Genomic DNA, 14,349 nt, shown 5'->3' with positions numbered 1-14,349 from the left:
TGACCCTCCCAGGACATGGGCTGGCCACCAGCAGAGCAGGGAGGCTGCAGGCACAGGGCACGTCAGCCCTGTGTGACATCCTCGTGTGCCGGGGCACACCGAGCTCGGGGGCACAGCTGGGAGCACTCCAGGAGTAGCTTCCCTCTGGGTGGGAAGCTCATTGGGAATGGCTGGAGCTGTGCCAGGGGAGGTTCAGGTTGGATTTCAGGAAAGGTTCTTCCCCAGAAGTGCTGGCACTGCCCAGGCTGCCCAGGGAATGGGCACAGCCCTGAGGCTGCCAGAACTCCAGGAGAGTTTGGACACCAGGGATGCCCAGGGTGGGATTGTTGGGGTGTCTGTGCAGGGACAGGGGTTGGACTCAGTGATCCTCGTGGGCCCCTTCCAGCTCAGCTTGTGATTCTGTGATGTCACCTGCCCTGGTGCTGACTGTCAGTGTGTAAGAGCTCTGAGCAGCCCCTGGCTGTCTGCTGCTCCTCTGATCCCGAAGCTACAGCAAAGCTCCATGGCCAGGCACCAAACTGGGCTGATCCAACACTGGCACTACCTGTCCAGATAGGTGGTGGAGTCTCCATCCTTGGAGACATCCAGGTCCCACTGGACATGGTCTGGGTGTCCAGGATAATCCAGGGTGGGTGATCCTGCACTGATTGGGCTGAGAGATCTCCAGGAGATCCCCAGATCTCCCAAATCACTCCATGCATTCCCGAGGTAGCAGAAAAATGAGCACAGAAGTATCTGCTCAGGGTGAATGATGGGACCTGAGCAATGGGAGCTGAGCTGCAAGCCCACAGCACACTCAGGAACAGCTCCACTCCTTCCAGCACAGCATTCCCAGGTGGTATTTCCTTACTTCCTTAAACCTGCACCCAAAACCCAAAGTGGTACTTCCCAAACTATGGATCAATGTCAACAAACTTCATGAGCCACAACAAATTCAGCTCCTTCTGCTCTCTGTGCTAGTGGGGATCATGAAGAACTGATATTTAAGGAGAAAACACTTACAATGTTCTCAATGCTATTGAAACAACATCTGGAAAACCTGCACCTCACAGAGCCAGACCCTCCATCCAGCCACACCTGAGGTCCATGGGAAAAGCTCCCATCAATGCCATAGCCAGTGGAAAACTAAGAAAACAATGAGGAACTAACTTTGCAGAGAGATAAAAAAACAAACAAACAAACAAAAAAAACCCTCAGCAATAAACTGGGTGGTGATCACAGCAATGATGAGCCAAAATTACTAATTTTAAAGCTCATGAAGAAAATAGTAAATAAGGAGAAAACCAGAATTTCAGCAACATGTACAAGGAATTGGGCCTGGAGTAAGACCAGGTGCTTTGAATCAGCTGGTGGCTGTATCACCAGCCCAAGGTCTGGCCTTGAGCCATTTCTTCCCAATTCGTGCCTCAGTTTCCCCATATTGCCCATGCTCAGCCCTTTGCCTCCTTACTCTCTTTCCAGAGGAGAACAGGACCATGCCCAGCAGGCAGATGCACAGGTCAAAAAGTGGCCAAGGGAAGGGTGGGATGTAAGGAAGCAGGGTCAGGCAAAGGGAGCACACATCCTGGATCTTAGGAAAAATGTTCTGTCACTGGGCTTGAACAGAGTTTCAACACCTCCAAATGGGAGGGATAGAGCAGGTCTTACAGCACTCACTAAACAAACCGGTGTAGAGGGGACAGGTCCTGACCTTATTGGGAGCTGGGACTGGCTTTTCTTTTCCAGCCTGTGCCTGAAGCCTGGGAACTGAAAGAGGCAGAGGAGCAAAAAGTGGCCTGCTGTTTTCCTGTGCCTTCTGGGAGGAAAGATCAATTCCTCCTGGACTGAGAGGGATCTGCAGGCTTCTATCGATGCAAATAAACAATAAAGGCTCAAGCACTGCATGTGTGCACACTCTGCTCCTGGATGGTCTCCAGGCTTGGGGGGAGGGACTGCTCATGGCTGCTGTGCATCCAGGCAGAGCTTGGAGGGCAAAGAGGTGCAGCTCCTGAATCAATCCTACTGGGAGCCCCCAGCCATCCTGAGACAGAGGGAGAGGAGCATCCCCCGTTCCGAGTCCCTGTGAGCCCCACGCCGCAGTGTGAGTCACCCTCCAGCAGGACCCACTGCTGCTCCTCGCTTGCTCACTTCACTGATGACTCAGGGCTGAGGAAGCACAGTTTAAGGCCCTTAATGAAATAATTATTATTAGCTTGTCTTTCTAAAACAAACACCTCAAGCGAGGCTTGCACCCATCTCCACCCTTTCCTCCTGAGGCAAAGGGACTGTGGGCGTGGGCAGCGCAGAGGCACCTGTGGGGCAGGGGCAGCCCCTGCTGCCCTGGCATGTGGCACTGGGCAGGGCAGCACCAAAACCTCCCAGGAGATGTGCTCCATCCCCCCAGCAGGGCCAGCAGAGGAAGGTGGGACACAAGGCTGCTGTCCCAGATGATGAATGCCCCATCCCTGGAAGTCTCCGAGGCCAGGCTGGATGGGGTTGGAGAAACCTGGGATAGTGGTAGGTGCTCATGGCAAGGGGTGGGACAAGATGAGCTTTCAAGTCCTTTCCAACCCAAACTACTCCTTGATTCTATGAATCTGGGCCAACAGGAACGCTTGAATTTGTTAGTTTAATTTCACTTTTCAGGCACTAACTAAATAATTTTGTGAACTACACAATGTAGGTAAGATAGCAGCCCAGGTTCCCTAGGCCAGCTCATCTCCAGAGCCAGCCCTGCTGGTCCCTAGTCAGAATTAGCACAACATGCTGCAGACAGAAATGATGAGTGATTTAAAGGAGTGTGCTGAATTCCAAAATTCAAACATGCTGGGGAGATAACAGATCTGGGGTTGGAAACAAGGATGTTCACGGAGGGGCTAAGACAGAAGTATTGTTTTATTTATTTCTTCCCACCAGCACACATCAATCCTGTTGTACTTTTTCCTCTCGTAAATGTTGCCAAGCATAATCTTGGTTCATCTCTTTTTCTAGGCAGTGTCCCTGGGAGAACAAAGTTATTAGCAAGGCTGAAGAAGCCTCATGCAATTATTTAGCAGCTACACTAAAATAATCCCCAAAGACTGGTGGCTGCTCACAGGTGGCAGCTTTCTAAGTCATTCCAATAAAATCTGGCTCGGTAACTCCCAGTGTAATCAATGCCCACACAAACAAACCAGAGGAAAACTGAGGGATGAGTGATTTTTCCATGCTAGAAGAGGATTCTGCAAAACAAACTCTCTAGCCATGGCTGACTACAGGCTGAGCTGCCACACTGCCATTGTCACCTGCTCACCTGCCAGGACCTAAGTGTCCCTGAGCTGTACTTGGAGCTGGGCTGGACAGATTGCAGGAGATTTGGGCACGAGTAAGAGGTGCTTGTCCCCCAGGGCAGGATTTGGGGACCAGGGCTGCACAGCCTGTCCCTCCCATCCTGGCTGTCCCCTGGATCCTGGTGGTTCTGCTCCCAGGCACAGCCATTCCTTAGACTCCGTGTATCTGCAACATGCTGCAGTTATGAGTAATCGGGAGGTGATGCCTGACTGTCGAAAGGGGAATAAAATTCAGAGCCTGGGATGTGAGTGGTTGTTTGGGAGGAGGAGGAGGAAGGAGATGGCAGCTCACAGCATCCCTCCAAGCAAAGGCTGGAGCAGGACCAGGCTGGGTACTCCATGCACCCCGTCTCCCTCCAGCCCTCCGGCAAGGACTGGCTGAGGAGCCAAAGGGCTCTGGGAATGCTGCCTCCCCTCTGTGGACTCCAGCAGAGTCACCTGCCATCACCTGGCCCCACCACTGCACTCCTCAAACAGCCCCAGCACTGCCAGGGCCCCGAGCTACTAGAGCCCCAAGCAGCCCCAAAACATCAGCTGAGGCCAGATGAACCCTCAAATCCTAAAACTTGAATTTCAGGCTGGATGAACCAGATTGCAGAGCTGAAAATCACAGAGGTAACTCCTGCCTTCAGTGTGGGTCCTAGCATGGAGGGAGCTCCAGGCCACCAAGCTGGGGGCACCCCAGATTCCCTAAGGCCATCCTGATGGAGAACAGATCCTACCTGTGTGCTGATGTATGGAGAACAAGGAATGGAGAACAAGGAGTGGTGAACAAGGAGTGAGGAACAAGGAATGGAGAACAAGGAGTTTCTAATAAAGGATGGGCAATGCAGCAAAACAAATCTGGTGACAGTGGAAGGGTCAGGTGGGGCAGGTAGTGCTGTCCAGATGAGAATGACTGCCTCAAGGAAAGGAGAGAAGAGAACACAACCCACTGGGAGTCACAGAAGGGTCTTTATGGGAGGATGGTATTTTGGCAGGGCCAAAGCACCTGTGGGACCCGGGGTGGAGGGGTGTGAGCCATCACCCCCAGCCTCTCACCCCCATGATACTGCCTCCACTGCAAAGGACCCGAGGAGGGGGTGGTGATCCCCCTCAGACCCAACCCAGCCAGGGGAGGATGCCAATGGCTCCAGCACTTTCATTCTTTCATAGCTGCCTCATCCCAGCTCTCTGACCCTGCTCTCACACTTGCCTGCAAACAGCCCTGACCCTGTGCATGCACATGGAGCAGTGATGCACATCCAAGTTGAGCTTTGAGTCCAATAGAAGGTGAAAAACAAGCTGGAAACCAGAGAAAAGGGGGTTTGGGCCACTGAGGGGGGAAGGAGAAGGGAAACATGGCTGTGCACACACGGTACACTGAAGTAATACAGAGAACAGAACCAAGGCCCTGCAGCAGGGCAGCAAACCCCACACTCAGGAGCTGGGCAGCTCCTGGTGTCCTCCAGACACCACAGACCCACCAGGGAAGAGGTGTTTCAGTGTCTCCCTGATGCCACAGCCTTGCTCAGACACTAACCTGACCCCAGCCCCTGACAATGCCAGGACATCCTTCTGTGATGAGGTGGGCACCACCCTGCTCCAGCTCAGCTCACTCAGCTCATCTCAGGCTCAATGGCAACACTGGCTGCTCACCCACCCTCACAGCTGGGACCCAGGAGGGAAGGCCTTGATGTTTTTCTGGGGTCTGAAACACAAACATAAACCTGGTTCTTGGGAAAATGAGGTGACCACCAGAGCATGGCGGGGCGCTGCCCAGGCTCCCCAGGGCGCTGCCCAGGCTCCCCTGCCACCCTGCAGGAGGAAAAGTGATTCTGCTCATGAGCATCTGCCAGCACCCCCATTAAACAAGTCCCTTTGCACTCCCTCCTTGCCTTCCCACCCCTTGCAGCATCTTCCCAGCCCTGCTTTCCCCAGCTGAGCCTCTTCCCAGCCACGCTCCCCGTGCCAAGGGGAGCTCACCCACAAACCCCTCGAAGCTCACACCACGCTAAGGATGACCCAAGCTTCAAAGCATTTCTTTACTGAGAGCTCATCCAGGAAACTTTGCTTTCCCCAGTGCTATTGTAGTGCTGCATGCCTGTAGGAATTCATTCATGCTCAGACAGCCACGCAGGCACGCACAGCTCTGTGCTGCAGTCTCCCTGTGCAAGGAGCTCCCGGAGCCTGCCGGGGCCGGCACAGCCAGACCCTGCACTTGCTGTTCTAGGATGGAAGGACTTGTCAAATTGCTGGCAAAACCACGGGGGCTTGTAAACCTGCCAGCCCCACAGCAGCCAGAGGGACATGCAGACGCAGGCCTGGGCACCTTGGCTCCCCGTTGTCATACATCCAAGCCTCGGGAGCAGCAGGGATGTGCCGGGGGAGCAGCAGGCACAGGGTGCACGGTCACACATCGCCAGTAATGCCGGTGCTGGGCTCACATCCTCCCTTCTCCACCTTCTTCTTCCTTTTTTCATGACTGCAGCCTGTAAACCATTACAGCAGCTTGGAGCACATCGGGAAGGAGCTGTGCTTGGGCTTAAGTGTTTGCAGGATCAGGGCTGAGCTGTGGAGCTGAACTCGCTGCTATTTATAGAGGGAAGCCCTGAGCACTGCACACGCTGGAGAGGAGCATGGCCGGGCCTGTGTTCCTGCTAAAACCTGGTGGGTTTTTTATTTTGCCTCATCTCGGGGATGTCAGCTGCCTGATCATGAATTGCATTCGTGTGCTGCCTGGTATTTACAAATGGTTTTGTTATTTTTTAATCTTTGGGAACACCAAGTCATAGAATCACAGAGCGGTGTGGGTTGGAAGAGACCGTAAAGCTCATCCCATTCCACCCCCTGCCATTGGCAGGAACACCTTCCACCACCCTAGGTTACTCCAAGCCCCATTCACTCTGGCCTTGAACACTTCCATCTTCCTACATATTTATACTGGTTTATAGGTGAAGTTCTATCTTTCATCACTGATCAAAAAAACAAAAAAGGCAGGAGAAGAAGCTGGAGCCGAGTAGTAAGCTCTCAGCTCCCAGGGCCTGCAGCTAATTAATTACACCCTGTCCTGCAGCGTGCACTTCACACGTGGCCCTGCGTGCCTGCAGCCTGGCTGGGTGTCAGCAGCCTGACAGCAGCTCTGCCCACCAGCCCAGCTAATTATAGTGTGGGGAGCAAATGAGGGTGCCCTCCCTGCCCTCCTCTTCCCTTGCTTCCCCTCTCCTCCCTCCCCTCCCCTCCCTGCTGGTTGCTCCACTGGGATCCAGGGCTGCAGCTCAGGCTGCAGGGAAAGACTTTCCCTGAGGCACCCAGGGGGACCAATGAGCAGCACAAGGATGAGAGTCTCCAGAAGACTGTGCCAGGGGGTGTCCTAGGGCAGGGACACCTCCAGGGGTACCTGGGCAGGGAGTCATCCACCACACCCCCATCCTCACCCTACCCCACTGCAGAGCCAGGCTGCTGGTCCCATCCCACCCCACCTCTCCTTGCACAGAGCCCTGCATCTCCCTTGTCTCTCCTGCTGCCTTCACACACCCCTGGCACCAGCTTGGGGGGAACCCCTCCAGTCTGCCTGGAAAACCAAGTTCATGGGAATGTCCCTCTCCTCCAGCAGCCTCAGCCCCTGGACAGGGACAAGGCAGCAGATATAAGTGGACCCCAGTGGGGTGTCCCACCTCCACTGCCTGGGGTTTGCTGTCCCACAGGAGACATGAACAGAGCCCAGGCTCGCACGAGACACAGAACCCTACAGGGCTGGAATGGTTGGAAGTGACCTCAAAATCTCATCTCATTTCACCCCCTGCCATGGGGTTCTAGCTCTGTCCTACCTGGCCTACAACACTTCCAGGGATCCAGAGGCAGCCATGGCTTCTGTGAACAACAGCATCCACCCAGAGCTCAAAACACCATTAGAGAGAGCAGTTCTCTCTGCTTTTGGCCCTGGAAGTGGCTCCCCAGGGTCACACAACATCTGACCCAATCAGTGTAAAAGTGAGTCTCCACTCCCAGGTGTGTGGCTGGCACCACAAAATGACTTTAACTGCTCCTAGCTCTGGAGGAAGAGGAGGGCTGTTTGCAGAATGACATGCCTCCCATAAAACAAGGATGCTCCTCACAGCTGGCCTCTTTATCATCCTCCTCTTCCTCCTCAGTACCCAGCACTGAGCCCAATGCACGGGAAGCCTGCTCCTCCTGCACTGCTCATCCCCAGGGAGCTGATGGGGCTGGGCAAGCTGGGTGCTACAGAAGGCTCCAGCACACTCCTGGGGTGCTGCCTCAGCTTTATCTCAAGCCAACAGGAGCTAACACAGGGTTTGGTCAGGATAGGGACAGATGTGACTTGGAGGGAGCACCTGAGCTCTACCAATACAGAGCAAAGCCACTGCTTAGATGTGGCAGGAACCACTTCACTGCCTGGGTCACACTGAAAGGTCTGTTCTGAGCACCCATTTGCCACCATCACTGGCTCAGGGTAACTCCTCTAGGCCTAAAAATTCACTTTTACTCTCAACTTAAAAGTGCTTGTTTGTTTGTTTGTTTGTTTGTTAAATAGGGCTTGTAACCTGTCAACCAATCCATTTTGGAGCAGCAAGCTCTCTGAAATTCATATGAAGCTGTGTCTGCCCCATCCCTGGAAGTGCCAGGTTGGACAGCGCTTGGAGCAACCTCAGATTGTGGAAGGCATCCCTGCCCATGGAAGGGGTGGATGACATGGCCTTTAAGGTCCCTTTGAGATGGATCCCTTCCATTCCAAACCACCCCGTGATTCTAGGATAATATGGCACAGGTTTTTGGGAGCATCACCAATGTGAGCAGAGAAAAACTTCTAAGAACTTAATCTATTTTGATTACAGGTGGGGCTTTAAGAAGAAGGAGCCCCTGGAGCTTTGAACATTTCTCTTGGAACAGCCTTTCCTGAGGGATGGGGGCACTGGTTCAGTCCTGGCCACCAGACAGGAGGGAAGAAGGAGCCAGGGGATGAGGATGTCCCTCCATCCCCACAAAGCACACAACTTCCCACAGAGCCACCCCATCTGGTAGTCAGATTGAGGTCAGCAGTAAGGTGGGGACAATGATGACCTTGCTGTGTCCCCAAGTCCACCTTCCCAAGTGGAAAGGGACTGGGACAGCCAGTCCCCCACTGCTCCCACAACTGCATCCATACCCTGAGCATTTACACAGGCTCCAGCCAGACAACCACCACCAAATATTTAGGAATCAGACTCCATAAAGGAAGCACAAGACACACTACAGAATAAATTGAGTACATTAGAAAAAACCCAGAGAGGAAAAATAGATTTTTGGAATGTGTTCTCAATCTCATTAATTGGGAAGACAGCCTTGGAGGGGGGGGGAAATGATTATATCCTCCCCAAACCATTATCCGCTCTTCAGAGTGTATCATATGAAAACAGTTATATAAAAGAATAAATTATATTTGGAATGGCAAGAACCCCAGAATAAAGCTAGGAACTCTGATGTTCCCATATAAAGATAGGAGACAGTTATCTGTTCCAAATTTTCCAGTTTTCTGCTGCGCCAATTCAAATTCACTACATACCAGCATGGCCATATAAAGGGGACTCCACCCAAGTGAGCTTGGAAAGAGCAGTAATCCCCCAAACTATCAATTTAATGTATGGGGATAGAAAATGAGGGAAGAATGTACTCCCAGAAGGAGTGCTCTGTTAACGACATGGCACAGGGCTCCAGAACGTGCACACAGGAATATCATTTACAGGGACTCTTGCATTGTGAGACCCCAGCTGAAATCGAGATTTCTGCACGCAGACACCATCCATGCTGCAAATTAAATGTCCGTTCCCAGATCCAACGTGAACTTTATTTTTGCTTTATTTTCTACTATTTGCTCAGTGTCACGTTTCTTGGCCAGCACTAGGAAATCATCTCTTCCTTGGGGGTTTTTTAATTAATTTTCAGCCCATCTTGCCCCGGCTCTCCTGAGCAGCAGAGGAGTGAGGATGCCTCAGGGCAGGGCAGGGTCCTCTCTGCCTGAAGCCTGCAGAGGTGCTCCAGTCCCAGCCTGATATGTGGGTGCTGACCACAGCACTCAAACACGAGAACCCCCACACGAGCAGCTCCCCCTCACCCTGCACTGGATCTGAGATTGATACAAATCCTCCATTTTCCTGGATTTCTGCAGATGCAACACAGCCCTGGGGATGCTGTTAGCATGAGCACAAGGCACTGGTGTGGGCTGGGGCACAGCAGCACAGGCCAGGTGACACAAATACGGGAGGTAGAATGTGACCCTGAATCTGGCCACACACTCCCGAGCCCCCAGGAATGTGTTGTCATGTTTGAAACAGCACAATAAGCTGGTTCCTCACCTGAACTACACAAACAATACATAATGTGCAGGTAGTATCTTTCCAAGTTTTCTTTCCTGTTTGGAATTCCTGTGCAGAAGACCCAGGGAGTGCCCCAACTCCTTCATATTCCTCCTACCAGACCTGTGGAGCCACTGCTCACAGCAGGAGGTGAGAAGACAGAAAGAATGGCTAGGAGATGGAAATCTGGGCCAGGAGATGGAAATGAGGGCTACAGCCCATCTTTTATCAGTTTTTAAACCAGTCAAGGACTGGGCACAGAGTCCCCTTGTCACTGGTCTGAAGTGTCAGGTCCCACTCCCTGGAAGTGTTCAAGGACAGGTTGGATGGGGCTTGGAGAAGCATGGTATGATGGAAAGTGTCCCTGCCCATGGCAGGGCGTTGGTACAACATGAGCTTTTCCAACCCAAACCATTCCATCATTCTACTAAGAAGCAACCTAAAGAATAAATTATTTTCTCCAGCTCTACCCATCTAAGAAAAATCATTACAAAATAAAACGAAAAAAAAAAAAATAAAACCTGAAAAATAAGAACCTTCTAGAAAGCACCTCTCCTCATGCCCTGAGGCCCTGATGAGGAGCAGCAGCACCAGGGCCGAGCTCCCCCCGCGCCATCGGCACCGCGCGGCACCGGCGCCGGCAGCGCCCTGGAAAGGAGCCGGCAGCCAGCAGCCAGCCCTGTCCAAGCCATCAGGATGGATATGCAGATAAACCAGGTCACAGAAATGTTTCCATCCCAGCCAGACAGTGACTAAGAGACGGCATTAATTTGTTACTCAGCCCAAGTTTAACTTTTCAGACCAAGAAGAGCCAAATGGTCGTTCCAAGTGAAAAAATACTGCAGGATGCATTCCTTTGCCCTGTCCCAGGAATACCCAGGGATTCATGATTTCAAGATGGAGTTGACAGCTCTTTCATATATCACTAAGAATAACAAACCAACCTTTCTGTTTTTCTTTTCATTCCCCAAATGCTATTTACTGGTCGCTAGAAGCCGCATGTCATGTTCACACAGCGCTCCAGGGAGGTGGGGCTGGACGAGCTCCACATGCTCTTAGTGCAGCACATCAAACCAGCACAGACAACAAAAAGTTGTTTTATTGGCAGTCCTGCTGTCAGCACAGAGAATGAAGTGTGTGTGAGGGAGCATCCACCTTCCACCCCTTTCTGGACTCAACGTGAAGGCTCCTGGGAGCTTTACCAGGGACGTGAGACTGAGAACACAACTAACAAACCCTTTGGAGCTTGAAAGCCCTTCCAAATTTATTCAGTATTTGACAACCTGCTGCAGCACCTGTGCCTGTTGCACTGCCTGGTTGGGACACTCCCCACATCACAGCAGGTACAGGGCAGCACCTCCATGCCAGGGGCAGGGAGGGACCCGTGTGCCCAGGTGAAGGGACAGCAGCCCAATGCCTCACTGCAGGGCCCAGTGACCCCAGCACCACACAGAGGGTTGGGTATCACCAGAACCTATCACACAACAGCCTTGTATTAATTTTTGCCTTTTAGGGCATCCACAAAATGGTGTTTCCAATGGCTGGGCTCAGAGATTCATCCAACATCATGCCAAGATGGTGGCAGCTGTGCCCAGGGAGAGGCATTCCCAGGCCCACCAGTGCCCTTCTGTCCCTGGGCTAAGGCTGCAGGCCATGGGCACCACAGGATCCCTGGGATGCCCCACACCATTACAAAGCAGTTGTTCCTGCAGGCAGAGGAGATTTGATGCTGTCAGCCAAGTGCAGAACACCAGAGCTCTAAACAAACACTGCCACAGTGCTCGCGTCCAACTCCGTCCGCAGATGGAGCAGAAGGGATGCCCATGACATGATACAGCCTCAGTAAATCCTGCCAGAGAGCTCAGAACACGTCATACCCACATCTTGTCTTACAAAACCATGTACTGTCTCACAGTAGGTCAGGTCAGAGCTGTGCAGAGCTTTCAGCCCCAGCACTCCTCTCCTGAAAAATTCCCAACCAACTCTGCCAGAGCTCCAAATCCACCTCCCTGTGGCCACCCAGCATGAGCTTGTACCACACACTGCTGCCTGGCCCCTTTGGAACCCTTCTCCTCCACCACTCAGGACCTGGGAACTAGGTTTAGTCCATAGCCAAACAAGCCTTAGGAATGTCTGTGGGACAGTGGTGTGATGGGGAAGCCCAGAGAGGCCGAGCTCTACGAAGGACCTTGGTGGCAGCACGCCGTCACTTGAGGGACAGCACACACAGTCCTCACACCCCCTGGACACGGAAACCAGAGAGACAGGACACACCTGGTCTCCAGCTGAGCTGGGTTGCTGCAGGAGAGCAGCCCAGCCCAGCATCCCCAGAGAAGGCAACACTCACAGAGAGGGGCTCTTACATCGAGGCAGGGCATCCTCCCGCGGCAGCCGAGGTGTCGCGAGGGCTGTGCTGAGAGGCAGCGGCTGCTCGGGAGGCAGGTGACACATCCTGCGTGCCAAGGGCACATCTCCAACCTGCTGGGGCTTCCAGGGCTGGGCAGGGCTCCTGCTCCTCCCGCTGCCGGCCACAGCCCTTCCTTGTGGCACCTACTCCGGTCCCACCCTGCAGCTCTGCCGTGTCCTCATGCTCACCCCATCCCACCCCTCCTGCCCAGCTCCGGCTAGGGGGGCACGGGAACCCTCCAGAAGTGGGGTAAGGATTGGGCCAAACCCACACCTCACTCAGCCATAGCTCAGAGCCAGGCAGCTCAGGGCTGGCTGCTGCAGTGCCACTGGGCTCCTCTGGCATGTCCCCTGTCAGGCACAGCCCCTCCTCTGGCACATCCTCCCACACACAGGAGTCTGGGCAGAGCTCACCTCTGCTCTGCACAGGGCAGCAATCCCCCAAGATGCTTGCTGAGCCCACCTGGCCTTCACCACAGCCAGAGCCACAAAGTCTTCATGAACCTTGTGAAAAAAACAACTGCCTTGAATGCATTTTTGCTTTTTCCCAGTCAATCTCTTTGGTACCCCCCTAGTCTGATGTGAAATCACTCACCATCTCTGCAGTACTCAGAGCTGCACAGACGTCCCTGCTTCTTGCCTACTGTTCTTGTCTTCTTCCTTCTCTCCTTGTCGTCCTCCTCTCCCTCCTGGGTGGCCAGGCTCTCCCTGCCGGGAGGGCAGCAGCCTATTCCAAGATTCCTATCCGGCCGCCCACAGCCTCTCCCAACAATTACAGGCCTCTGCGGCTGTCCCAGGTAAGCAGCAATGACAGACCTCGAGGCAACTTCATGGAAATGTCTGTTCAGAGGCAGGGTTACCTGTCTCTGCCAGCTCCTGCCTGAAAAGAAGCATCCTGCACACCCTGGCAGCGTGACCATCCCAAACGACTGGATGGAGGGACAGGAAATTACACCAACCTGTCCTTAGAAAACAAGGTATAAGCATTTCCTAGGATCCCTGCATCATTCAGTGGCCCCACCCCCAGTCCCACGGCTTCTTCCAAGCACAGACAGGTCTGTGGGGCTGGGGTGCCCATACCCAAAGCTTGCCCGAGCCCAGTATTTGCAAAGTCAAAGTGATCCTTTAAGGCCACATCCACATCCAAAGGTTATTGGTGAAAACCCACAGGACAATCTTTGGCAGCCATACTGGAAATGTGCTGGGTGCTGGGGCACTGGGCAGTGCAGGGAAGTGCCCTGGGCAGTGACTGCAGGAGATGCCTCAACCCCTGAGCTCAGGGTGCAGCCATTCCCCAGGAGGCACAGCCAGGGGTGGCATTGGGGCACAGAGGTGATGGGCTGTGGCTCTCACCAAACACTCACTTCACCTCTGACTTCCTGGGTGTGATCACCATGAAAGTCCAGAGCCCCCATTCAAAGGGCAAAGCTGGGAATTCCCAACTGCAGCAGACACCAAGCCCACACTGCTGATACAAGGTACAGCAAACTCACAGCTTCTCTCCCCACAAATCCCTCCATACTCCACAAGCAACAAACAGCATTGCTCCCCCTGTCCTGCCCCACAGGAGCCACTGAAGGCATCACTCCCTTTGCCTTATCCCCGTGTGACTCCCAGCCCTGCCCAGCAGCACTGGCCCTCCCAGATTAAGGCTCAGCACAGACTCACCCCAGCTTCCCTGTGCTTTGAAAACAACAGCCTCTGGCCTCAGGAGGGGTTTGTGCCCTCACCAGGGTCTCATGTTTCCCACTCCCACAGTCTGTCCCATAAAAGCCCTCACATCTCCCCACTAAGCAGGACAAGCAGGACGCCCAGTCCTGTCCATCCTCTGCCCAGAGGCAGCAGCACTGCAAGCAGTGCCTCGGGCACTTCCTGCTGGTCTACCTGTGTGTTTTAGGGACATGTGGCACATGGGCACACCAGGGAGGATGTAGGGGCCTCTGGTCCTGCACAAGCTTGTGACAAATCTTGCTGACCACAGGTGGAGAGAGTGACTTAGAAATAAATAGGAAGATAGATCTTTGGCAAGGGTGAAGAGGAAAAACGCTGAGGAAGAACTTGCTGAACTCGGATAAAGAAACTCCTGCATCCAGACCCCATTTCTCTGCAGAAAGATCCAAAACCTTAACAGGAGTTTGTGTTAAAGCCTCTGATCTTCACTGGGGTTTCACCCCTGAGCACCACATGTTCACACAGCCAGGGACAGCCACTGCCCAAATTCAACTTTAATCCAAATAGCATTAAAAAGATACTCCAGGGATTAAGTGACCTGACAAGCTACCGGCACACCCAGGGACAGAAAA

The 14,349-nt window shown here is 53.4% G+C and overlaps 1 protein-coding gene across 2 annotated transcripts in view; it reads right to left on the bottom strand.

The window, feature by feature from the left end:
• Positions 1-14,349, bottom strand: part of LOC130259209 (ankyrin repeat and fibronectin type-III domain-containing protein 1-like) — a 194,436-nt gene that overhangs the window by 82,991 nt on the left and 97,096 nt on the right. The window lies entirely within an intron of this gene.

This window comes from Oenanthe melanoleuca, chromosome 14 (assembly GCF_029582105.1).
Source record: "Oenanthe melanoleuca isolate GR-GAL-2019-014 chromosome 14, OMel1.0, whole genome shotgun sequence".
Lineage (NCBI taxonomy): Eukaryota > Metazoa > Chordata > Aves > Passeriformes > Muscicapidae > Oenanthe > Oenanthe melanoleuca.
The sequence above is the reverse complement of the archived record's forward strand: the minus strand, read 5'-3'. Positions and strand labels throughout refer to the sequence as shown.